This window comes from Capra hircus, chromosome 1 (assembly GCF_001704415.2).
Source record: "Capra hircus breed San Clemente chromosome 1, ASM170441v1, whole genome shotgun sequence".
NCBI lineage: Eukaryota > Metazoa > Chordata > Mammalia > Artiodactyla > Bovidae > Capra > Capra hircus.
In genome coordinates this window covers 120,886,190-120,911,679 of record NC_030808.1, presented here as the reverse complement: position 1 = coordinate 120,911,679, position 25,490 = coordinate 120,886,190, and the positions used below count along the sequence as shown (strand labels likewise).

The 25,490-nt window shown below is 35.5% G+C and overlaps 1 long non-coding RNA gene across 2 annotated transcripts in view; it reads right to left on the bottom strand.

Annotated features, from left to right (window-relative positions):
* Positions 1 to 25,490, bottom strand: part of LOC106502391 — a 73,623-nt gene that overhangs the window by 17,270 nt on the left and 30,863 nt on the right. For both annotated transcript variants that reach the window (XR_001295953.2, XR_001295956.2), the window contains exon 3: positions 3,063 to 3,204. This is a non-coding gene — a long non-coding RNA (uncharacterized LOC106502391). The remainder of the gene's footprint in view (positions 1 to 3,062; positions 3,205 to 25,490) is intronic.

The window sequence follows — 25,490 nt, the reverse complement described above, 5'->3', positions numbered from 1 at the left end:
TCTATACATTGGTAATTGTAAATAATGCAGCTGTGAACACTATGGTGCATGTATCTTTTCAAGTCAGTGAGGTTTTTTCCAGATATATGTACCCAGGAGTGGAATTGCCAAGTCATATGTTAGTTCATTTTCTGAGAACCTTCCATACTATTTTTCACAATGGCTGCCATGATTTACATTCCCACTCACAGTGTACAAAAGTTTCCTTTTCTCACATCCTCACCAAGATTTTCCTTTTTTTTTTTATTTTCCTTTTTTAATGACAGTTCTTCTGACAAGTATGAGATGATATTTCATTGTGTTTTTGATTTGCATTTCTCTGATTAGCAATGTTAAGAATATTTTTTGTTCCCCCATTCCCCCATTTCTACTTTCTTTTGGTTAAAATGTTATAATGAAAAATATCTATCATGTTTTTGAGGATTTTTTGTTTTGTTTTGTGGTTGTCCTGGGAATTATAATTTTTATTTAATCCAGTTTAGATTTATACCAATTTAATTTCAATAGCATGTCTTTTTATTTTCTTCCAGTAGAGACCCATTCTCTCTCTCTCCCTTTGTTCTGTAATTAACATAGAAACTGTATTTTATATGTCTATCAACAAAGTTTATAATTATTACTTCATGTACTTCCTTTGAATAAAATAGTAGGAAAAAGTTACAAGAAGACATTCTTTCATATTTATGTACATAATTATGTTTACTGATGCTCCTTACCTTTTCATGTAGATTCAAGTCAATGTCCAATGTCCTTTTATCCTTTTATTTCAGCCTGAAGAATTCTCTTTAGTAATTATTGTTGGCTAGAATCACTAAAAGAAGTTTCTCTCAGGCTTCCCATCCCCCAGCAATGTCTTAGTTTACCTTTCATTTCTTGAAGAATTGTTTTGCCATACATAAAACTTAAATCTTTGTAGCTTAGGAGGCTATATCAGTAACAGACAAAATAGACTTCAAGACAGATTGATTCCAGAGAGAAAAAGGTACACTTTATAACGATAAAATGATGAACTCATCAGGAAGATACAAGTATTAACATATATGTATGTTACAACAGATCTCCAAAATGCAAACTTTTTTAAAACAGTTTACAGACTTTTTCCAACACTTTGAATATGTCATTGCACTGCTTTTTGACACCATGTTTCTGATAAAAGTCAGCTTTAAATCTTATTCAGAAGTGCTTGTATAAGTTGCTTTTGTATTTTCAAGATTTTCTCATTTTGACTTTTCCCTGTTGAATTATGATATTTCTATGTGTGATTTATTTAAGTTTATTTTACCTGGAGATCACTGAGGTTTTGAATGAATAAACTAGCATTTTTCATGAAATTTGGGACATTCTTGACTGATATTTCTTCAAATATCTTTTCTATTCTTTCTCTCTCTTCACAAAATTTTTAATTTGTGTTTGTCTATTAATTCCTAGTAGTATATTTATCATCTTAGTTATTGTATTTTCAAATCTATTTATTCTTTTATATTTTTTGGCTCTTTCTTAACACATTATTGACCAGAGGGTTTTTGTAGAAACTAACGCCTATGGCCAGCAATTTGTTATGTAAGTGAATGTTGAAATGCCTGAGTAAATATCAACCTTCTTTTGCACTTAATGTATTTATTTGAAACTTTGTACATGTCTTACTAAAACATTCTAATATTTTGCTAGTTTATGATAGGCAGTATAGGCACCAGAACATACTGTGTTTCACTGCACTTTCCCTTGGAAAAGTAGGCTTATACTTTCTGGTGCCATTTTTTTAAGTCTTGTGGTATTACTTTCTCTAGAATATGTTATTTTACCTGACAGTTTACAAGGTGGGTCTTTGCAGGGGGCTCTTTCAGAAGTGAGAGATTTCATGATCTGTCATTTTTGAAAATTTTATGCAATAAACTTGCATTTATAATATACACAAAGTTGGAATAAAAACCTAACAGAGCAAAATGTGAATAACAGTCATAATTTGTGTAATGAACCTTTGATCAATTTTAATCTCTAACTTTACCTGGTGATGTTAATTGTATCACTTGTAAAAACATATTGATCCATCACCAGTCAATAATGTTCAGGTAATAAAACGTATATTAATATGTCTTTGGTCAATGATGTGCTAATACTGGATCTTCTTGGTCTATGCCTCATTTTTCCAACATCTTGAATCATCTTTACTAACATTACTCTGAATTATTTTTTGGGTAGGTTCCCTATCTCCACTTCACTTAGTTTTTCTGCAGTTTTATCTTGTTCTTTTGTCTGGAATGTATTCCTCTGCCATCTCTTTATCTTTCTGTTTTAGCAGTCCCAAAGCCTACAGGATTGTATTTCCTCTGGTTCTGGGTGTCTGTCCCTAGTGGGTAAGGTTGTTCTAAGGGCATTGTGAATGCTTCTTGGTGGAAGGGACTAGTGCCTACCCACTGGTAGATGGAACTGAGTCTTGTCCCTCTGGTAGGCAGGGGTGTGTCTGGAGTTAGCTGTGAGCTCAGGAAGACTTTAGGGAGCTATGTCTGCTGATATGTGGGGCTGTGTTCTTGCCCTATTGGTTGTTTGGTCTAACACATCCCAGCACTGGAGCCTAAGGTCTATTGGGTGGGACCAGGCCTGGCCTCAAAATGGCAACCTCCAGGACAATCTCCAGCTCACTCCAATGAGTACTCCCCCAGTACCTCTACCATCAGTGTGCTTGTCCTGTAGTGGGCCAAAGGTTCCCCCTGCCTTTTCAGGGGACCTTCCAAGAAAAGTGAGAAGGTCTTGCATCAGTTCATATGACAGTGCTTTTCCCCCTGGGTTCTAGTGCCCAGAAGACCCTGTGTGCATCCTTCAAGAGTGAAGTCTCTGTTTCCCCCAGTCCAATGGAGCTCCTGCACTCAAGCCCCACTAGCCTTCAAAGTCAAATGCTCTGGGGATTCTTTCTCCTGATACCAGACCCCAAGACTGGGGAGCTTAACCTAGGGTTCAGAAGTCTCACTCCTATGAGAAAACCTCTGAGATACAATTTTCCTGTTTGTGAGTCACCCACCTAGCATGCATGAGACCTGATGTAACATGAATGTGCCCCCTCCTACCGTCTCATTATGGCCTCTTCTTTTTAGTGGTAGGTTCCCAGTCTTTTTTGTTGATGATTGTTCAGCTGTTAGTTGTGATTTTGTTTTTTTCATGAGAGTAGGTGAGCTCGGGTCCTTCTTCTCTGCCACCTTGCCCTAGAAACTTGAATGCATTTTTATAAATAAGTGTAAATTATTTAGCAATGATCTTTTGGTTTATGTTAACAAATCTTCTGTTTTTCTCCCATTAGAGTAAATGTCTTTCATACTCTGATAATATTTGTTTGTTTAAAGTCTTAAATGGACAAATCCATTGATGGAGTCAAACTCAAGAGTGAGTTAGAGGGTTATACCACAATTAAAGAAAAAGTGCATATAGTCTTTCTAAACAAACCTTGGCCTTTTTTCTTTTTCAGTTTAAAAACATACATGACAAAGAGGAAGTTTGCTGAAAAATAATTTTTTTTAAACTGGCAAATATTGCAATATTTGAAGGACACTAGTTTCTTTATCATTTGAAGAAAGCATACTATTATGCATTTGTGCAGAATACATGAAGTATTAAGGAAATAATTATTGGGCATCTCTTAAAAGGAAATCGAACAATTTGGTAGTAGGAGGACAGAGACATTATGAGATGATGGTGAGGGAAGCAGGGAAAGATCCCAAATCATTCCTAGCCCTGCCCTAATTTCTCCTGAGTCCCCACCTGCTATATCTCAAACTCATCAAACTTGCTTCAGACACATTTGTCCAATAAGGAACACTATTATTTCATCTATAAAAAGAGTATGAAAATGCTTAATTCTTCTACTTTAGCAATATTACAGGTAGTTCAGAAATTCAAAATTAATATACATAAAAAAACATACGTGAAAAAACAAAGAGGGCTAACTTCCAAAATGAAAGCTCAGTATTAGCACATAAAAAAACAATGAGGAATTGTTTAAACTGGTGGTGTGAAAAGATACCCCCAAATGCTTAACCTATATGCCTATATTAGTGAATTGCATCACTGTCTACCATGATGCTCAAGACAGGAGTGGAGGAATCCTAGAATCTATTCTCTCCCTCACTTTCTATTAATGAATTACTTTCACCTACACGCTGCTCATCAGTTAGGCATGGTTTAAATCTTTCTGAACCCATCCTTTCTTCTACATTCCCACTGTTATTTCTGAGTGTGTGCAAGTGAAAGTTTCAAGTTCCCACCATGCCTCATCTAACCTAAAGCAACAGCCTGCTTCCAGTCTCATTTTCTCATCCCACTCACTCTTCTTGCTGGTATATTGCCAGAGTGAACTTTCTAAAGGACAAATCTGATCTTGTTTCCCTCACACTGAAATTCTTCAGGAGTCCCTCTACCGCTTTGAGATGAAAATAAACACGTTTTTAACTTGCCCTCAAGGTCCTTCACAGTGTTTGTCCTTTCTAGCTCTCCAGTGATTCCCAATTCACTGCTCATTTATAAATATTTATATTGGGGGAGTTTTTATAGAAGTCTCTGAGGAGTACGAGAACAGAACACAGAAGGTGGTCAGGAAGCTTCACAGAAGAAGTTCCCTAGGGTGAGGGGGATTAGATACTTCCCAAACAGGTGATGGAAAGAAGAGCATTCCTAGAGGAGGGAAGGGAAGATGCTCATGAATATGGGCAGGGACAGATGCATGAGTTGCAAGGCCTGGTGAGTACAAGACATGGTTCAGTAGAGTGAAGCTGATGGGTAAAATCCCCCAAATATTTGCAACCCAATTGAATTTGAAATATGAAGAGGTTATCAATAATCTACTAAAAATACTGTAGGCTAGTTAAAAAAAGAGGCAGAAAAAACCACAAGAGTTAGCAAAATGTTCTCTGAAAATAAATCACTTCATAAATCACTTTATGGTTGATCATAACATTAAGGTTGTTCATTTTAAAAATCATGACATTCACACAATGGAATATTATTCAGTTCTACAAATAAATGAGCTACCAAGCCATGTAAAGGCATGGAGGAATCTTAAAGGCATAATTACTAAGTGAAAAAAAGCCAATCTGGAAAGGCTACATACTGTATGATTCCAACTATGACATTCTTTAAAAGGCAAAACCATGGAGACTGTAAAAACATCAGTGGTCTTTTGTGGCATGAGGGGAAGGAAAAGGTGGAGTACAGAGGATTTTTAGAGCAGTGAAAATTCTATATCAAAATGATGGATACATGTCATTATATATTTGTGCAAACCCATAGGATATACAATACCAGAGTGAGCCTTAAGACAAACTCTGGGCAATTATGTCTCAGTGTAGGTTCACCAGTTGTAACTAACGTACCACTCTGGTGAGTAACACTGCTAATGGAGGATGCTATGCATGTGTGGGGACAGGGGGTATATGGAAAATCTCTGTACCTCCCTTTCAGTTTTTATGAACATAAAAGTGTATTAAAAATAATGTCTTTAAAAATAAAAAGTAACAATGTGAGAAATTATCACAGGTGCCAAAGGGACGTTTCAAAAACATAAGTCAGATCATGCTGCTTCCTTGCTTACAAACCTCCATGGCTTCTCAGGGCATTCGGAAGAAAATTTAGAATTCTTACCCTTACCTTCAGATGCCCTAAATGATCTGGCTTCAGACTTCTGCTTCAATACTGTGTCCTTCCCTCTCCTCACCATGCTCATTATGACATGTCAGTCACAGCAACATCTCCTGTTCTCAGCGATGCCCACATTAGTCTTTCTGTAGGGACTCTGCACTTGTTCCTCTCCCCTCCCCATATTTCTCATTATCATGATTTTTGCATCCAGACTCCTGTTTATCATTTGAATTTTCAGCTCAGTTGGCATCCTCTCATAATTATCTTAATTCTATGTGTGCTTGTTCATTAGCTGTCTCTCACACTAAAATATAAATTCCTTGTGAAGAGAGACCTTTTCAGCTTTGTTGAGAAGGTACTATGTGCCAGAAAGTCCTCTGGGTACCAGCATTAGAATGCCAAACAAATACATGTGGAAAAAATGAAAGACAAGCAGAGGTAACTCCTTTACCCCCCAAAAAAAAGAAAAAAAAAAGGTATTAAAGTATCTGTTACTTTACATTTAAATGTATTTATATACAACATTATATTTATGTACATATATTTGTGGTGGCCCCCTTTGTAATGAACTAGCCCCCAAATGGGAAAATAATTAAACATAACAGCTACCAAATAAGTAAAACATGAAAAACCCTCAAAAGGAAACAAATGAGATAAATATAGGTAGCCCTACATGCGAAATATTTAACGTATGTAGTTTGCCTTTTTTTTTCCTGCAAGCCAAACAGTCCTAAGGAGAATAAAATGAGGTGCCGGAAGAGCTCATCCTTGATCCCATCTGGAGAGCTAGTACAAAGACAGACTTAGAAGAAAGGGGACGAAAACATGCTGGGGTCACAGAAGGAAACTGAGTTGAAAGGAGGGAAAAAATCTGCATTCCAAGTCATTTGGAACAGAGAAGGAAGGGAGACATTATCTGAAGACTGTGTTCACCAGAGGCAAACAGTCTGAAAAAGAAATCGACATCTGTGAAAGTCTGGTGCGCCCCAGATCTGAGAGGGCAGATGAAGATTGTTTATGTAGCACAAGAAGGTGTTGGAAGAAGGAAGGAACAAGCTCACATGGAAACATATGCTCTCCGAAGCTACTTGAAAAATAAAGCATGCAGCGGAGAGAGAAACATCTGTGGTGCACACGGGCAGACCACCAGTAGTGAAGCGGGCTTGAGGTAGAAGGGAAAGGCATACACAAACAAGATCGGACATTATGTCTTGTCAAAATGACATGTAAAGGCCCTGGGTCTGCATCTCATTCTCCGGTGAGTTAATGGGAACTCAGCCATCGGGGAAATCAAGGATGAGTAAACTAGCTGCTTCGGTGTGTTTTCACAGTTTTGCAGAAATGACAAAGCATTCACAAGTCTTTCCAGGGCTTTTTTCCCTGCTTGCAGGGAGTGGAAACCTTTAAAATACAGTTTACTTTTTTCTTTGAGAAACATTAGAGCTTTTATTCTAAATCTACTGCAGCAATAGAAGCAGCTGGATTTCTCATTCTTTGACCACAGATTTTCAGCACATAATAGCCTTAAAAAGCATTGCTTCACATTAATGATTGTGGGAATTTGTGTGAAACATTAAACAGATATATTTAAGAACATTAAGAATTTTGAAATCTGTAATATTCATCTTAAGAATGTATCAAAAATTTAAAGCTATATACTTAATTATCAAAATGAGTTATAATATTTTATAATTTGCTAAAATATAAAAATAAATTTTAAAATCTTTGCTATCCTCTCCATACTAACTTTTATTGGTATAATGAAAAGTTAAAAATTAGAAATCAAAACAATCTAGATCACATAGAACTTAAACTAGAATTTCTTTCATGTTATAGTTTGTTAAATCATATATACCTATCTATGTATAAGTTTATATAAAACATATAGCCATATTCATTTTCATGGATATAAACATGGCATGAGTTTATACACAGATACAGTCTTTAATTATAAACACCAATTTATTTCTAAAAGGTAAGCTTGCAGATGAATGATGATACCAAAACTAGCAAAGGCAAATTAAAAAAAATAAAACTTCAAGCCTGTGGTATCTGATATCCACTATGGGGTTCTTGAAACTATATAGAAAACTTGCATTAAATGTGTAGAAAACAGAAATGATTAAGGTAAGAAAACTAGTAAAATTATAGAAACATATTTTGCAGTATTTTGACGCCCTAAGCATATTCAACAATCACAAAAGAGTGTGTGATAAACATAGAAAGCATAGAGTAACTTTAGAGTACATGTTGGATAAATATAGAATAAGTGTGATTGCAAAAATGAAACTGAAAAAAGAATTTTAGTCTACAGTTTAGAGATAATATATCAGGTCCAGGTAGAATCACAAATGTTAAATCAGTGATGTTTCGCTTTTGCAAAATCTTGGAATACTTTGTGTTCCTCTCCCTAAACATATGCCTACCACCCAGTCAAAATGAGGCTGTTCTGCATGCAATTCACATAACTTTTCCTACTCTTCTTCCACAGTATTATTACCACTGTGTACTATTCCAGTGCTCCTTTATTTCTGCTCTGGAAGGAACTATGACCCAACATTTATTAAGAATTCATTAAGTGCTCACTTTAGTGCATTATCTTATTTAATTCTTACAACCCTATGCTGTTTTATTATTCCTATTTTTAAAGACATGAGAAAACACACTCAAATATAGAAATGGTTTAAAATGCTGAATTAAGATAAAGATATTACTCAAAACTAAGTTATTTCTCATATTCTATATTAATAATCATATAATGATTTATAATGGCATTATGCCATGACTCTTCATTATCACTGTTGTCAACCATTTTAAAGGGAGAGACTGTTTTCTTCTCTCTGATTATCTGAACAATACATAGATAAATTATATAAATTTCTAAAATATACAGTAACATGAAGACAAGCAGTAATTGTCACTTTATAGCTGAATCATTCAGAGAGAAAGACCACCATTAACATTTTGGATTGATATGTTTTTTTCTTTGGGTGTCTCTTCTCTCTATCATGTCTATACAAAAAACTAACACATTTGAAAAATTCCGTGCAGTACGATAGTCCTTTGAGAAGCATTTTCATTAGATCTTTTCTAAAGTTCCAATGGCTGATTCCATTTAATGAAGAGCCTTCCATCAGCCAGGAATCAAATTCTAATATTCAAGGAAAATCAGAGAATGGCTTCCAGAATGGCAGAGTGAGAACCTCTGTGAACCACTCAGTCTCTTGCAAAAATGACAAAATTACTGAACAACAACTAAAAGTAACCATTTCTAGACTCTATTCACCAAAGCTAAGAGCTGTGTTGTAAGGCTTGAAATCCCATGTGCTGCTGTAATATCTTTGAGCCTGATGAGTCCTCCAAGGACTAGCCAGGACTTCCTCTGCTCTTAAGAGATATGCTTCTCACTATCCCAACCAAGAAGGCTCCCTGCCCAGGTAATTGGCTTCACCACTCTGTCAGCCAGCAAAATTATTCAAACAAGTCACAACCTCCTGAGACAACAGCACCCCACTCTCCTGTTATTACAAAACCTATTTCCCACAGTCTTTTGTCTCACTCTTTCCAGGTGCAACCTCTGTGCATGGCATGTGGTGTCCTCTTCCCTCAAGGTGTATGTATATTTGACTAACATACTGCTGATAGTCTCATCTGTTCAATATCAAATACCCTGCATGCAGCCAGTTTCTGCTATTTAGGTTAATGGAATCCTCCTTCATCCATGGGATGAATAGGATGATCAGAACAAGAACAAAGTCATCTGTACAAGAGAAATTGTTGAATATCTCTAGATAGTGGGGTCAATTGTATTTTAAGTTGGCACAGTTCCCATCTCTGCTCCCCATACCCACGAAAGGCTAATAGTCTTGCAGCCAATGGACAGGACTGTATATGTAAGAATTGAATCGCCAGTCCATGTCTGACGTGGGGTGCAGCTTGCTTGGGGCTGGTGCATGGGGATGACCCGGGGAGATGTTGTGGGGAGGGAGGTGGGAGGGGGGTTCATGTTTGGGAATGCATGTAAGAATTAAAGATTTTAAAATTTAAAAAAAATAAAAAATTAAAAAAAAAAAAGAAACACCATCTCCAAAACACAGTCAATAAAATGTCCAAACATGCAGTTTCATGAAAAATCTCTATTACTGACATGATTTAAAAAAAAAAAAAAGCTTTAATAAGATTTCAACCAAAGGTGGAAAAGGTCGAAGCCAAAGGTGGCAAAGAGGGGTACTACCCCCAGGTCATTACTGAAACAACTCCAATCTGCTAGGAACACTGCATCTGGAAAAAGCCTGGCCAGGAATTTAAAAGAAAATCTTAGATAATGAAACGGCTACAGCGAAATCTGAAAAGCTCCAGCATATCTCTGGACATCTAAAATACTGCAAAAGCATGCACACAGCTCATGAAAGACTTGGTTAAGAAGAAAGCTACTTTAATTTTTGACTGAACCTGAGGCCTTTAGCAAGCAGGGAATGAACGCTAAGGCTATCTTATAAATGACCTGAAATTTGAAAGCATGTCTTCTTACACAGATCCCCTTGGCAAAGGTAGAATATATATAAACAATGTATTAAAGGATATTTTCTCATCAAAACTTGGACTGGCTGACCACTTAATTATACTGAATCAGAGGTGACTCATAAGATGGCAGGTTTAAAATAGAATTATTTTAAATTTAAAATGTTATTTTAAATTTTTGAGTTGAAAAATCCCAGAGAATTCAACAGTTACATACTATAGACATAAAGAATCTATAGAATTAGCCCAAGTAAGTCTTTGAACAAATATACAGCAATAAGAAAAACAATAAAATTCCAACAACCCTGAAATCTGAGCAGTGGGATAAGACTTGATACCAAAGTTGTTACAATTTATTTTCTAAAATGTCCAATTTTCTTTTTTTTTAATTTTTATTTTTACTTTATTTTACTTTACAATATGGTATTGGTTTTGCCATACATTGACATGAATCCACCATGGGTGTACATGCGTTCCCAAACTGGAGCCGATTACACAGAGTGAAGTAAGCCAGAAAGAAAAACACCAATACAGTATACTAACACATATATATGGAATTTAGAAAGATGGCAATGATGACCCTGTATGCAAGACAGCAATAAAATGTCCAATTTTCAACAAAAAAGTTGAGATATGGAAAAAGAAAAGAAATGTGTCACATAAAAAGGCAAAAAGGAGTTATAAAATAATATCCCTGAGGGTCCTCAGCTTTTAGATTTAGTTCGTAAAAGCTCTAAATCATCTATTAAAAATGTTTAAAGAGCTAAAGGAAATCACATCTAAAGAAATAAAGAGTAATATGACAATGGTGTCTCACCAAAATTTAAAATATAAAAGAACCAAATAGAAATAGGTTTGCAACTGAAAGTTACAATAACTGAAAAAAAAATTATTAGAGGGAATCAGAAACAGATTCAAGCTAACAGAAGAAAAACTCATCAAATGTCACAGTTCAAGAGAGATTATCCAGTCTGGGGAAGAGAGAATGAAATAAATGAACAGATCCACAGAGACTTGTAGGAACAGGAAACCAACATACACAGAATGGAAATTTCATGAAGAGTAGAGAGAAAGAAAGAAAGAAAAGATATTTGAAGAAATATTGGTCAAGAATGTCCCAAATTTCATGAAAAATACTAGTCTGTTCATCCAAGAATGTCAGTGAACTTCAGATAAAATAAATTTAAATATCATCATACCTAGAAATATCATAGGCCAATAGAGAAGAGTCAAAGATGAAGAGAAAATCTTCAAAGCAACAAAACAAAAGCTACTTATATACATACAAATACTTCTGAATAAGATGTAAAAGCTGACTTTTATCAGAAAATGTGGAGTCAAAACGCAGTACAACAAAATATGCAAAGTGTTGAAAAAAAGTCTGCAGACTTCTCAGAAAAATTCATGTATTTTAGGGCTCTCCTTGATACATGTTTGTACTTGTTCTGTCTTCCTGATGGGCTCATCATTTTATCATTATAAAATGTCTCTTTTTCTCTAGAATCAATTTGCCTTAAAGTTTATTTTGTCTGTTATTGATATAGCCTCCTAAGCTACAAACACACAAAACCTATATATGGCAAAACTATCCTTCAAGAAATGAAGGATAAAATTGAGATATTGCTAGGGAGGAACCCCAAGAGAACCTGCCTATAGTGATTCTAGCCTACAATAATTACTAAGAGAGTTCTTCCAGCTGAAATGAAAGGACACTAGACAGTGACCTGAATCCACATGAAGAGTTAAAGAGCATCAGTAAACATAATTACATAATATAAAAGAATGTCTTTTGTAACATTTTTTCTATTTTATTCAAAGTAAAATGAATAAAGTAATAATTATAATCTTTGATAGACATAAAAAAGGTAATTTGACAATTACAAAACAAAGAAGAATGAGAATAGATCTCTATTAGAAGAAAATATAAATATATGCTATTGAAATTAAGTTGGTATCAATATAAAGTAGATTAGGCATGTATGGATGTGAGAGTTGGACTGTGAAGAAAGCTGAGTGCCGAAGAATTGATGCTTTTGAACTGTGGTGTTGGAGAAGACTCTTGAGAGTCCCTTGGACTACAAGGAGATCCAACCAGTCCATTCTGAAGATCAGCCCTGGGATTTCTTTGGAAGGAATGATGCTAAAGCTGAAACTCCAGTACTTTGGCCACCTCATGCGAAGAGTTGACTCACTGGAAAAGATTTTGATACTGGGAGGGATTGGGGGCAGGAGAAGAAGGGGACGACCGGGGATGAGATGGATGGATGGCATCACTGACTCGATGGACATGGGTTTGGGTAGACTCCGGGAGATGGTAATGGACAGGGAGGCCTGGTGTGCTGCAGTCCATGTGGTCGCAAAGAGTCGGACATGACTGAGCAACTGAACTGAAGTTAAGTAAACCAGAGAGAGATAAATATTATATATCACTAATATGTGCAATTCCAAAAAAAAGGAAATACCAATAAACTTATTTCTAAAACAGAGACTCACAGACATAGAAAACAAAATTATCAAAGGGTAAAGGGTGGGAAGAGGGATAAATCAGTGGTTGAGTTTAACATATACATACTACTATACATAAAATAGATAAACAATGAGGACTTACTATATAGTACAGGAAACTGTATTCAATATTTTGTAACAACCTGAAGAGAAGAGAATGTGAAAGATAGATAGATATAGATATATTGATATATATGAATTGCTCAGGTGGCATAATGGTAAAGAATAGCAAGGAGAGATGAGAAAGCCTTCCTAAGTGAACAATGTGAAGAAATAGAGGAAAACAATAGGATGAGAAAGACTAGAGATCTCCTCAAGAAAATTAGATACCAAGGGAACATTTCATGCAAAGATAGGCTCAATAAAGGACAGAAATGGTATGGACCTAATAAAAGCAGAAGATATTAAGAAGAGGTGGCTAGAATACACAGAAGAATTATACAAAATGACCTCGATAACCATGATGACCCAGATAACCACGATGGTGAGATCATTCACCTACAGCCAGACATCTTAGAGTGAGAAGTCAAGTGGGTCTTAGGAAGCATAACTATGAACAAAGCTAGTAGAGTTGATGGAATTCCAGCTGAGCTATTTCAGATCCTAAAAGACGATACTGTGAAAGTGCTGCAGTCAATATGCCAGCAAATTTGGAAAACTGTGTAGTGCCCACAAGACTGGAAAAGTTCATATTTTATTCCAGTCCCAAAGAAGGGTAATGTCAAAGAATGTTCAATCTCACAACTACATTGATTTCACATGCTACCAAAGAAATGTTCAAAATTCTCTAAGCGATGCTTTAATAGTACATGAATCAAGAAGTTCTAGATGTTCAAGTTGGATTTAGAAAAGGCAGAGGAACAAGAGATCAAATTGACAACGTAAGTTGTATCACAGAAAACACAAGACAATTCCAGAAAAACATTTACTTCTGCTTCATTGACTAGGCTAAAGTCTTTCACTGTGTGGATGACAACAGACCGAAAATTTCTTAAAGAGATGGGAATACCAGACCACCTGATCTGCCTCCTGAGAAATCTATATGTTGGTCAAGAAGCAACAGTCAAAACTGGACATGGAGCAAAGGGCTGGTCCCAAACTGGGAAAGGAATACATCAGGGCTGTATATTATTACTCTGATAATTTAACTTATATGCAGAGTACATCAAGCAAAATACCAGGCTGGATGAAGCACAAGCTGGAATCAAGATTGCCAAGAGAAATATCAATAACCCCAGATATGCAGATGATACCACCCTTATGGCAGAAAGTGAAGAGGAACCAAACAGCCTCTAAATGAAAGTGAAAGAGGGAGTAAAAAAATCTGGCTTAAAACTCAACGTTCAAAAAACTAAGATCTTGGCATCTGGTCCCATCACTTCATGGCAAAAAGATGGGGAAACAATGGAAACAGTGACAGACTTTATTTTCATAGGCTCCAAAATCACTGCAGATGGTGACTCCAGCCATGAAATTTAAAAACGCGTACTTCTTGGAAGGAAAGTTATGACCACCTAGACAGCATATTAAAAAGCAGAGACATTACTTTGCTGACAAAGGTCCATATAGTCAAAAGCTATGGTTTTTCCAGCAGTCAAGTGTGGATGTGAGAGTTAGACTATAAAGAAAGCTGAGCACTGAAGAACTGATACTTTTGAACTATGGTGTTGGAGAAGACTCTTGAGAGTCCCTTGGACTGCAAGGAGATCAAACTGGTAAATCCTAAAGGAAATCAGTCCTGAATAGTCATTGGAAGGACTGATGTTGAAGCTGAAGCTTCAATACTTTGGCCATCTGATGTGAAGAACTGGAAACGACTCTGATGCTGGGAAAGATTGAAGGCAGGAGGAGAAGGGGACAACAGAGGATGAGATGGTGGGATGGGATCACTGACTCAATAGACATGACTTTGAGGAGGATCCAGGAGTTGTTGATGGACAGGGAAGCCTGGTGTGCTGCATTCTGTGGGGTCACAAAGGGTCTGACATGACTAAGCAACTGAACTGAACTGAAAATCACTGCAGATGGTGACTGCAGCTATGAAATTAAAAGATCTGCTCCTTGGAAGAAAAGTGATGACAAACCTAGACAGCATATTAAAAAGAAGAGACATTACTTTGCTGACAAAGGTCCGTCTAGTCAAAGATATGGTTTTTCCAGTGGTCATGTATGGATGTGATAGTTGGACCATTAAGAAGCCTGAGCACTGAAGAATTGATGCTTTTGAACTGTGGTGTTGGAAAAGATTCTTGAGTGTCCCTTGGACTGCAAGGAGATCAAACCGGTCAATCCTAAAGAAAATCAATCCTAAATATTCATTGGAAGGACTGATGCTGAAGCTGAAGCTCCGATATTTTGGCCCCCTGATGCCAAATGCCAAACCATTATAGAAGACCCTGATGCTGGGAAAGATTAAAGGTAGGAGGAGAAGGGGATCACAAATGAGATATTTTTATGACATCACTGATTCAACGGATATGAGTTTGAACAAGCTCCCAGAGATGGTGAATAATGGGGAAGCCTGGCATGCTGCAATCCATGGGGTCGCAAAGAGTTGGACATGAATTAATGACTCAAGAACAAAGATTTTAAAATTAAAAAAAAAAAAAGTAAGACCAAAAAAAAAAAAATCATGATAAAGGAAAAAAAAAAAAAAGAACAAAGATTCATGCACTTTTTCACACCAAAAACCAAGCATTTTTGACACATCCTCTTCTTTACCTTTGACATCAAAACATCAGCAAATCTCAACATTTATTGTAAATACATTGATTTCTCTCCATTTCCTCTATCCCCACCTTTGTCAAAGCCACTGCCATCTCTTATTAGACAAATCAAACAGACTTCCATACTAATCTCTCTCATTTCCCTTTTCTTTCAATTCAGTTTTTACATAACTTCAAGTGCCATATATTTTTCAGTGTTTGTTAGATCATGATTTTGCCTTTAAAGCAACATTTATAAGCTTTTCATTACATTTAAAATAAAATTCAGATGCTTGTCCATGGTCTACAAATGTCTGTATTATCTGGGCCTGCCTGATTCTCTAATTTTTCATTCCTAAAATCTTCATTCTCTTGCCGCAATGCTTTTTTTTTTCTCTTTATCAAGTCCACAAAGCTTTTTTTTTTTTTTTTCAATTTACTTTAAAGCCTACTACATCTACCTTGAATCTTCCAGGTCTCATATTAAATATGTTCTTTCCCATAAAGGACTTCCTTGATCACCCAGTCCAAACCAATCTCTTTATCACTGTCTTTCACTGGGCACAATATATTTTTCCTTATAGGGCTTATCACTTTTTGATTGCATGTGCATTCATTAGTTCAGTTCAGTCACTCAGTTGTGTCCAACTCTTTGCAGCCCCATGGGCTGCAGCACACCAGGCTTCCCTGTCCATTACCAACTCCCAGAGTTAACCCAAACCCATGTCCATTGAGTTGGTGATGCCGCCCAACCATCTCATCCTCTGTCATCCCCTTCTCCTCCTGCCTTCAATCCTTCCTAGCATCAGGGTCTTTTCAAATGAGTTAGCTCTTCATAGCAGGTGGCCAAAGTATTGGGGTTTCAGCTTCAACATCAGTTCTTCCAATGAACACCCAGGACTGATCTCCTTTAGGATGGACTGGCTGGATCTCATTGCAGTCCAAGGGACTCTCAAGAGTCTTCTCCAACACCACAGTTCAAAAGCATCAATTCTTAGGCACTCAGCTTCATAGCATTACTTAAAAGATTCTGTGAAGACTGAAATAAATCTTTGTCAATATTTTTTTGTCTTTTTAAACTAATTTAACCCTTGGAAAAAAATATACTGCAAACTTTAACTTGATAATGAGAATAATTACACAAAAAGTGAAATGTTGCCTGTTACTTCTTCAGACTACAGTTACTTTCTGTGAATGCTTTCTCTTCGTAGATGGACTTGAGGAGAGAAGGAAAGATTTATAAACTCTTTAGTTTGAAGTAGCTGCAAGAGTATGTTTTATGACTAAATTCTGGTTTGATGTCTTCTTCCTTAGGATCAAAAATCCTTTTTATCTCTAGTTATTCCATTTCACTCACTGTCAACATGCATAATCCTTGGTATTTCAAATTTTATAAAGGTCATTCAAATATGCTTTAATCAGGCTTTCGACATAAACTCTTTCATGGTCTTCTTTAATAACAATGTCCAATGGTATTGTGGTTTATGATTATCTCAGACAAACTTTGAGGCATGTTAAGGAATATGGGGTTAAGAAACACTGAGTGGGTACAACTTCTTCGAATTAAAATGTATAAATAAAAAATGGGCTAACATTTTTGATAGTGTTGATAATATTGAGAACATTGTTTTTCAGTTTTCAGAAAAAGAGATTTAAAGCTTTTTGATGTATTTTCTTTCAATAAAATTTTAACAGTCTCCTAAATTCCTGCCATTTGGTTATTATGGTAACCTCCCTGGAAAGTCCTTTTCTACTAAAAGTAATTTTGATCAAATGGAAAAAGTTTGGCTAAAATGGAAGTATATTACTTTAGTTTCCACTCCTTCAACATTTGGTGGCATTACTGTAATAAATGTTTCTAATGAACTCATAACACTGTGCTCAGAAGTTATCTGTGAGAAATTAATCGTTACTTAAAATTATTTTTGGAAAGATAGATTCTGATTAACTTTCACTGTCAGTATGTAAAAGGGCATACATTTTTACTTACAAAACTATTACCATTTTTATTGTAGAAGAATTTAATTTATATCATATAATTTACCACCATAACACAGTCAGTGATCTCTGCCTTGGACAGAAATTGTCTTTCTATATATCCATATGGGGGATTCCTTGGTAGCTCAGCTGGTAAAAGAATGCACCCGCAGTGCAGGAGACCCCAGTTTGATTTCTAGGTCGAAAAGATCCCCTCGAGAAGGGATGGGCTACCCACTCCAGTATTCTTGGGCTTCCTTGGTGGCTCAGATGGTAAAGAATTCTCCTGCAATTCAGGAGACGAAGGTTCAATCCCTGAGTTGGGAAGATACACTGGAGGAGAGCATAGCAACTCACTCCAGTATTTTTGCCTGGAGAATCATCATAGACAGAGGGGCCTGGCAGGCTACAATCCATGGGGTCAGAAAGAGTTGAATATGACTGAGAGGCTAAGCACAGCACAGCATATACATATAGAGATAAATATTATGTATATACATGTCTTGTGAATTTAAATGATGTTTGGGGAGAAAAGTTTTATTAAAATGAGTAAGTGACTGGAAGCTGAATAATCAGAAATCTATCTTTTAATGATTCTGTTCCTCTGTTCTGTTATTCCTGAGTCCTATGTTTCAATAGCCTCCTTACTAATAAAAACCAGTTGTTCGGACAAAGTTTAATTCCTAAGTGTACTATTTTTCCAAAAAAAACATTAAAATTGGTCTCAAACATGTGCTCACTCATAATGTAAAGATGTCAAGTTAATCTCAGAAAAGAAGATAAAGACCATCCCAACTGCTTCCGGATATGGCTTGGACTTCAGAATTTTCAGATTCTCCTTTACTGGTAGGAAATGACTCATTCTATTGCATAGTGGTAACTGTAAAGTAGATAGCCAATAGGAATTTGCTGTATGGCTCAGGAAATTCAAACAGGGGCTCTGTATCAATCTAGAGGGATGGGATGGGCGGGAGATGGGTAGGAGGCTCAAAAGAGAGGAGATATATGCATACCTATGGCTGATTCATATTGAGATTTGACAGAAAACAAAATTCTGCAAAACAATTATCCTTCAATAAAAAACATAATTTTTTTTGAAAAAGGTTATCTAGACACCCACTTCACTAGTGTAACAAAGAAATGGAGTTAAAAATAAAAATATGGAGGAAGAAAAGTCCCTGAAAAACAGCTTTCAAATCTTAAAGAGTCTTTAGAGTTACATATTTCAAAGTAAGTAAGTCTTTTGAGTTACATATTCCAAATAGTGCTGTACGCTACTCTGAAGAGGGTGTCTGAGGCACAGTATTTTGTTATTTTGTGTTACTCTGAGCCTCCATGAGGGCTGATCCTGAGTCACTATTCTTACCCAAATTCTTGTATAGCTGGTATTTCTACATCATTATTTTGAAGCGTTTGAACCATTCTTGTTGCCCTCTTGAACTTTCCTTTGCTCAGTGAAAAACCAGAACATATATATTTGGCATATATGTACAATATTGAGACATTATGCAAGCAACTGGCAATTAACCTATCAGAAACTGAGAGCAGGTTGGAAGGGACTCCTGGTAAAGTACAAAATTCTTTTTGACAGTGGTAACTCCAGAGTCTTATGTAAAGGGGTCTAAGTGGCAGTTATCTAATTTAAATAGAATAGAGGGACTGTCTAGAAGTAGGGGGAAGCATTCTTTTTATTAGGTTGCATATTTATTTGGGATGGCATAAATCCAATATGCTTAGCAAGCACTACTGTTAATTTGGATTGTATCTTTATTTGATTAATAGAGGAAAAAGATACAATGAAGGACTCTGATCTTTTGTATGTATGTAAAGAATCAAGAAGACCCTGGGCAATTAAGGTAGGCCAAAACTTATGTCCCTTACTTGTTAAATCAGAATAAATATCTATACAGAAACAGTACTAGAACTTGCATGTAATTGAGAATTGGAATCTTAAAGATATTCCTAAGTTTAGCTCTCCCCACCCATAATTATGCTTATGGTGTCACCTATACATCATATGTAATGGTACTACATAGAAATCACTTATATACCAATCATATACTTAACTGTGGTCATTATGCTCATCCTGGTATATTAATATTTTCTTGATCAATAATTCATTCATCTTCATTGCTTGGTATTTAGGACCTGCTATCTGCTTACCTCATCCCCTTTCTTACACATTACATGTTCTCTGAGTTGAAAAGGAAAACTTTAAAAAAGGCTCTGTTGCTTCAAGGGAGAGGATTAGTCTAGGCTAGTCTAAAAGGCATTCTGAAAATATTCAAGCTATGCCTTGAACAGAGCGTCATGTTGATTTTTCCCACGTGGGATATAGGCCAAGTTCACATCTGGTGACCCTTAAAGTGCTCTTCTCTGTTTCTAGACCTCTTCCAAGTTTCCTTCCTATACTCTACAGTATATTACTTACTTAACAACACAGCCAAGCAGGACTTCTTGATGAGTCCTACAAGTACCTCACCACGTTCTATCTTTGTATACCTATGCTCAAGGAATTTCCTCAATCCAGAATGCTCTTTATATTATTTCTATGGTCCTTACTATATTATTCATATTGTTCCTCTTGAAATTCTACTTTGAAAGAGCTCTCAAATGCCACATTCTTCTGAAGTTTTTTGCTTTCTCCTCACTGAGACATAATTGGTACATCACTTCCCATGTTCATGCCTTTCTGTTGATATAACACTATATTTCTACTCTGGTTTATTGTTACTTTTTATCATTGGCATTTATTTATTACAGTTCAGTTCAGTCGCTCAGTCATGTCCGACTCTTTGTGATCCCATGAATCGCAGCACGCCAGGCCTCCCTGTCCATCACCATCTCCCAGAGTTCACTCAGACTCACGTCCATCGAGTCCGTGATGCCATCCAGCCATCTCATCCTCTGTTGTCCCCTTCTTCTCCTGCCCCCAATCCCTCCCAGCACCAGAGTCTTTTCCAATGAGTCAACTCTTCGCATGAGGTGGCCAGAGTACTGGAGTTTCAGCTTTAGCATCATTTCTTCCAAAGAAATCCCAGGGCTGATCTCCTTCAGAATGGACTGTTTGGATTTCCTCGCAGTCCAAGGGACTCTCAAGAGTCTTCACCAACACCACAGTTCAAAAGCATCAATTCTTCGGCACTCAGCTTTCTTCACAGTCCAACTCTCACATCCATACATGACTACTAGAAAAACCATAGCCTTGACTAGATGGAACTTTGTTGGCAAAGTAATGTCTCTGCTTCTCAATATGCTATCTAGGTTGGTCATAACTTTTCTTCCAAGGAGTAAGTGTCTTTTAATTTCATGGCTGCAGTCACCATCTGCAGTGATTTTGGAGCCCCCCCAAAATAAAGTCTGACACAGTTTCCACTGTTTCCCCATCTATTTCCCATGAAGTGGTAGGACCAGATGCCATGATCTTCGTTTTCTGAATATTGAGCTTTAAGCCAACTTTTTCACTCTCCTCTTTCACTTTCATCAAGAGGCTTTTTAGCTTCTCTTCACTTTCTGCCATAAGGGTGGTGTCATTTGCATATCTGAGGTTATTGATATTTCTCCCGGCAATCTTGATTCCAGCTTGTGCTTCTTCCAGCCCAGCGTTTCTCATAAGGTACTCTGCATAGAAGTTAAATAAGCAGGGTGACAATATACAGCCTTGATGTACTCCTTTTCCTATTTGGAATCAGTCTGTTGTTCCATGTCCAGTTCTAACTGTTGCTTCCCGACCTGCATATAGGTTTCTCAAGAGGCAGGTCAAGTGGTCTGGTATTCCCATCTCTTTCAGAATTTTCCACAGTTTACTGTGATCCACACAGTCAAAGGCTTTGGCATAGTCAATAAAACAGAAATAGATGTTTTTCTGGAACTCTCTTGCTTTTTCAATGAGCCAGCAGATGTTGGCAATTTGATCTCTGGTTCCTCTGCCTTACCTATTTACAATTTAATCAAGAGGATATAAATAATCTTTTGAGAACAAAGGATAGATACTATTCAACTCTCTACCACTTACTCTTAAATATTTATTGAATGCAAACTCAATTTGCCAAAGTAATAGTTCTCTGAGTTTCATATACATACACAATCATTGATGGTAGTACTCAGGCAACCAGTACCATGATATAGTGCAAAGCAGCATGACCACCACCTAAAAAACTTGTTAGAAATATAGGCCCTTAAGACTTGTCCCAGACCCACTGAATCAAAATCTTCATTAAAAAAAATCCCAGGTGATTTATAGACACCTTAAAGTTTCAGAAATACTGTATAAATTTTATATATTTTAGAATGAAAAAGTTTGTGTATATCTAGACTTCACAGTATACTTCCTAACACTCTTTAGACAAAGAATGCTTGATGGTTACAGCTCAAGATGACTGATAGAAACTAGGGATTCCAGGAGGCAGACAGCAATCAGAAAATGGAAATTCACTGATGCAAAGATATCAGCATTACCATGAAACAAAAATAATCACTAATATCAGATGCTATATTCTAACTCATGTTCAGAATCTGTCCTTCAAGTGCAAAAAAAAAAAAAAAAAGAAAGAGAGAAAACGATTGATATCAGGATATTCTACTCCAAATTATACATAGAACTCATGGAAGTCTCTAAGATGTCTAAAATTGAAAAAGATATTTTTCGGAGAAAGAATAGTAAATTGTATGGAATCATATTATAAAATGAAAGAAGAATGAAAAGACTAATTCAATAGAATGACCATTTATATTGGTCTGAACAAAGAGAAGTATCAGTAGAAGTGGAATAAGGGAATGAACTTGAAATACTTTGACCTATGCACATCAGTGGATTATGAAGATTGGTTAGATGTAAAAAGAGGAGGGTTGTGAGGAATTTGAAAATGACTGAGCTATGGATTCTTAGAAAGCATTAACTGAGAGAACAAATACAAAAGGAAAATCAGAGAGAGAGAATTGTAGGGAGAGAGAGGCACAACCAGAGAAATAATTCAGGGCATGGATTTCAGCTCCCCAAACTCCACTGCCCATCAATGCCCAGTGCCCTACTGGATAACATTTGGCCATCATCCCAGGAAGAGAAGAGGCTGAAGGTTACTTCCAGGTTCTAGTAAATAAATATCCATTTGATGACCAACAAAAGGAGATAACAACATTATTTATTTCAAAGGCATGATTGTAAATAGGAAAGACAACATAATCAATATTATCATTAACTCATTTCTGTGCATGCAGAAGTGTTAAAATCATCTCAAATTCTGTATACTGGCTATTTGTTATTGTTAAGTCTACTGTAATAAAATGTAACTGAAGTATGCAACATGAGAATTTCATTCTTTCTATTTAGCCATTTGGAGCAGGTGTCAGTAAAAAAATTGTAAGGAAAAAAGTCCAGGTTCAGGAGCTATTGGAACCCAAGAAAATGAATTTATAAATGAATTTCTGGCAAAGAAAGCATTCTTATTGGGGAGAATATTATTTTAGGTCCTTATATACATATAAGGTTTTAAAGAATCAAAAGAAAAACATATTGTAAACTAATTTTTTCTACCAATTTCCTCAACATATTCATAATTTTTGTTTTATATTACAATTTTTGTGTTTTATATTATAAACATATTGTAAATTAATTTTTCTACCAATTTCCTCAACATATTCATAATTTTTGTGTTTTATATTATATTTATTTTATAACCTTTAAAACATTAAAGGTTTTAAAAATCTGATACCAAAAAGATTTTAAACATAACATTTAAAAACATAATCTAGGTAGCTCATTTACCTCTAAAAAGCAATATTTTCTGTGGTGTCATTTTGTAAAATGAGCTTCATATTCCATTTAAATTTGGTAGGGCTAGATGGGGTGGATTTAATTGGAGGGTGAAATAACAGTTTTCAAAAGCCAAATTGTCAAATATGTGAATAATTTCACACATGTTCTTGACTGTCTCATGGAAGCAATTTAAACAAGGCTTTGGGAAAAATGTATTTTAGGAGTTACAGCACTCTTAACTTTCTGCTATAGTTTATCACTCTGAAAATCATTTCTATAATTGTACAGTCTTGCTCACATTACTTGTTAATTAGCTTTAATTATACTTTCATCCAATTACTCAAAATCTGACCTTTTCTAACAAAAGTCAGCCAAGAAGAATGTAGGTGAGGCATAGGAACTAAGCTGTATGAAATAAACACATTGGTGATATAATTTTTTATGTTTTGCTTACCTACTCAAAACTTGGGCAATGCTTTACTTGTTATATTTATTCTATTTTTATGAAATCTATTACCCTTATCACAGAATTCCCTAAAAAACTAGAGTATAAAAATGTCTTTAACCTTTACATAGTAAGTACCTAAAAGAGACTTTTGATTATCTGGAATGAATTTAGTTGATAGCTGTCATGAAATCACATCTTTATGTATTACCATTTGAAAAAAGATATCCTGTAGGTGAAACTTTGAGTTATATTATCAACAATGAAATATATCTTTTATTTAATCTTAATCTGCTAGTGCTATTCCTTTTCAGAAAAAAAAATTACCAGCTTAAATTATTTTCTAAGGTATGTAAATTTAGTTCAAGCCATTAATAGGACATGCAGAACTGACAGTGCCAATATCTTGTCCTTGTCTTTTACTGTGGGTGAATCACCCATATCCGATAGCTACTTGCACCTGAAATTTATCCTCACCAAGACAATTAAAAACTCTGTGACTTTGTAAATTGTTGGGGATATTTTAAAGACATATCATCTCTTAAATGATACATTAGGGAAAATTGAAATGCATATAATACTTGTTAAAAGTAACATTTCTTTTAACTGTTGACAAATAAGTACATAAGAAAAATTTTATTACCAATAATCTCTACAGTATATGTCCCTTCAGAATTTTATATGACTTTTTTACATAGATGTGGTTAAACTCTATTATCAGTTTTATTTCATGGTTTTATACCAAAACTTATACCCATAAGTTTTCAATATTTTCTAAATCCTCCCCCAAATTATTTTAATGGTTATGAGTCTTTTTTAACTATTAAGATAACAAGTTAATCATAAGTGATTCTGAGGTTTTTAAGAGATATACTTGTGTCTTCAGAATCCACAGGTTCTATTCACTAAAATATTTCTTTATAAAGTCTACTTGCTTCGAGACCAGAGACAAAAAGGGGAGATTCTCAAGCTCTTAATGATATATGGTTGAATAGTTAATTTGCTTTCAATGCTGTGAAAATCATATTTATAAACAAAATTTTGTCTGCATTTTAGATAATTTTAGTACTTGTTTAGTACCTTAATAGATTTGACTACATTGTTGGTACAGTAAATCAACAGCATTGTGTAGAACATGGTATATTTTTAATAAAATTTGCATTTTGGCTTTTCTTAGAACACCTGGAAGAATATGGATAAGAATGGGTAAAACTTTGTCTAGCCCTAAATTCTCCCTGATTTTACTCTAGGTTTTTCAGAACTCTGGCTTTGATGTCCTCTCCTCCCAGATAAAATTCAAGTCCATTGAGATTAGAGATCATATCTTAAAATTTTAAGATTGTACAGTTTTTAGCAATGTGTTCTCTACATTAGGATCTTACTAATGGTGATGAAAGTAATAATGATAATAAAAACAAAGGGGAAGAAATTATAAACTTTAGAATATGAGCAGTCAACACAGATTAATTTTGGATGCATATTTAAGCTCTCTTCAAAGATCTCCTCTCCCTCTGTATAATGTACTTATTGATGCTTCCAGCATATAGAGCACTGAGCTCATAAACAACTCTTCAGTACATGCTGCCATGTCTGCTTCATTGACTGAGTTGCATGCTTAATAAAAGTTAGTTATGTTCAAACACGAAATGTTTATTTGAGTTGAGCTTGGAACTAACTTTACATAGTTGAATTAAATATTTCATAACCCAGTGGAATATGAATGCCAAGAAAAAGACAATTCTTTTTTCTGTGAAACTGAAATACTTTAGAAAGACTAGATAAAAGCCAAGGACTGAAAAAAATTGTTGTAGATTTAGACATATGCAAGATAACCATAAAAGGGTAGAGGAATAAAAAGTTTTAATCCAAAATAATTTAGATTACTTCAAATATGTTTTAAAGTCCTTGCTCTAATTCAAAGACAATAAAACAGAAATTATAAGTACTTTAAATAAGATTT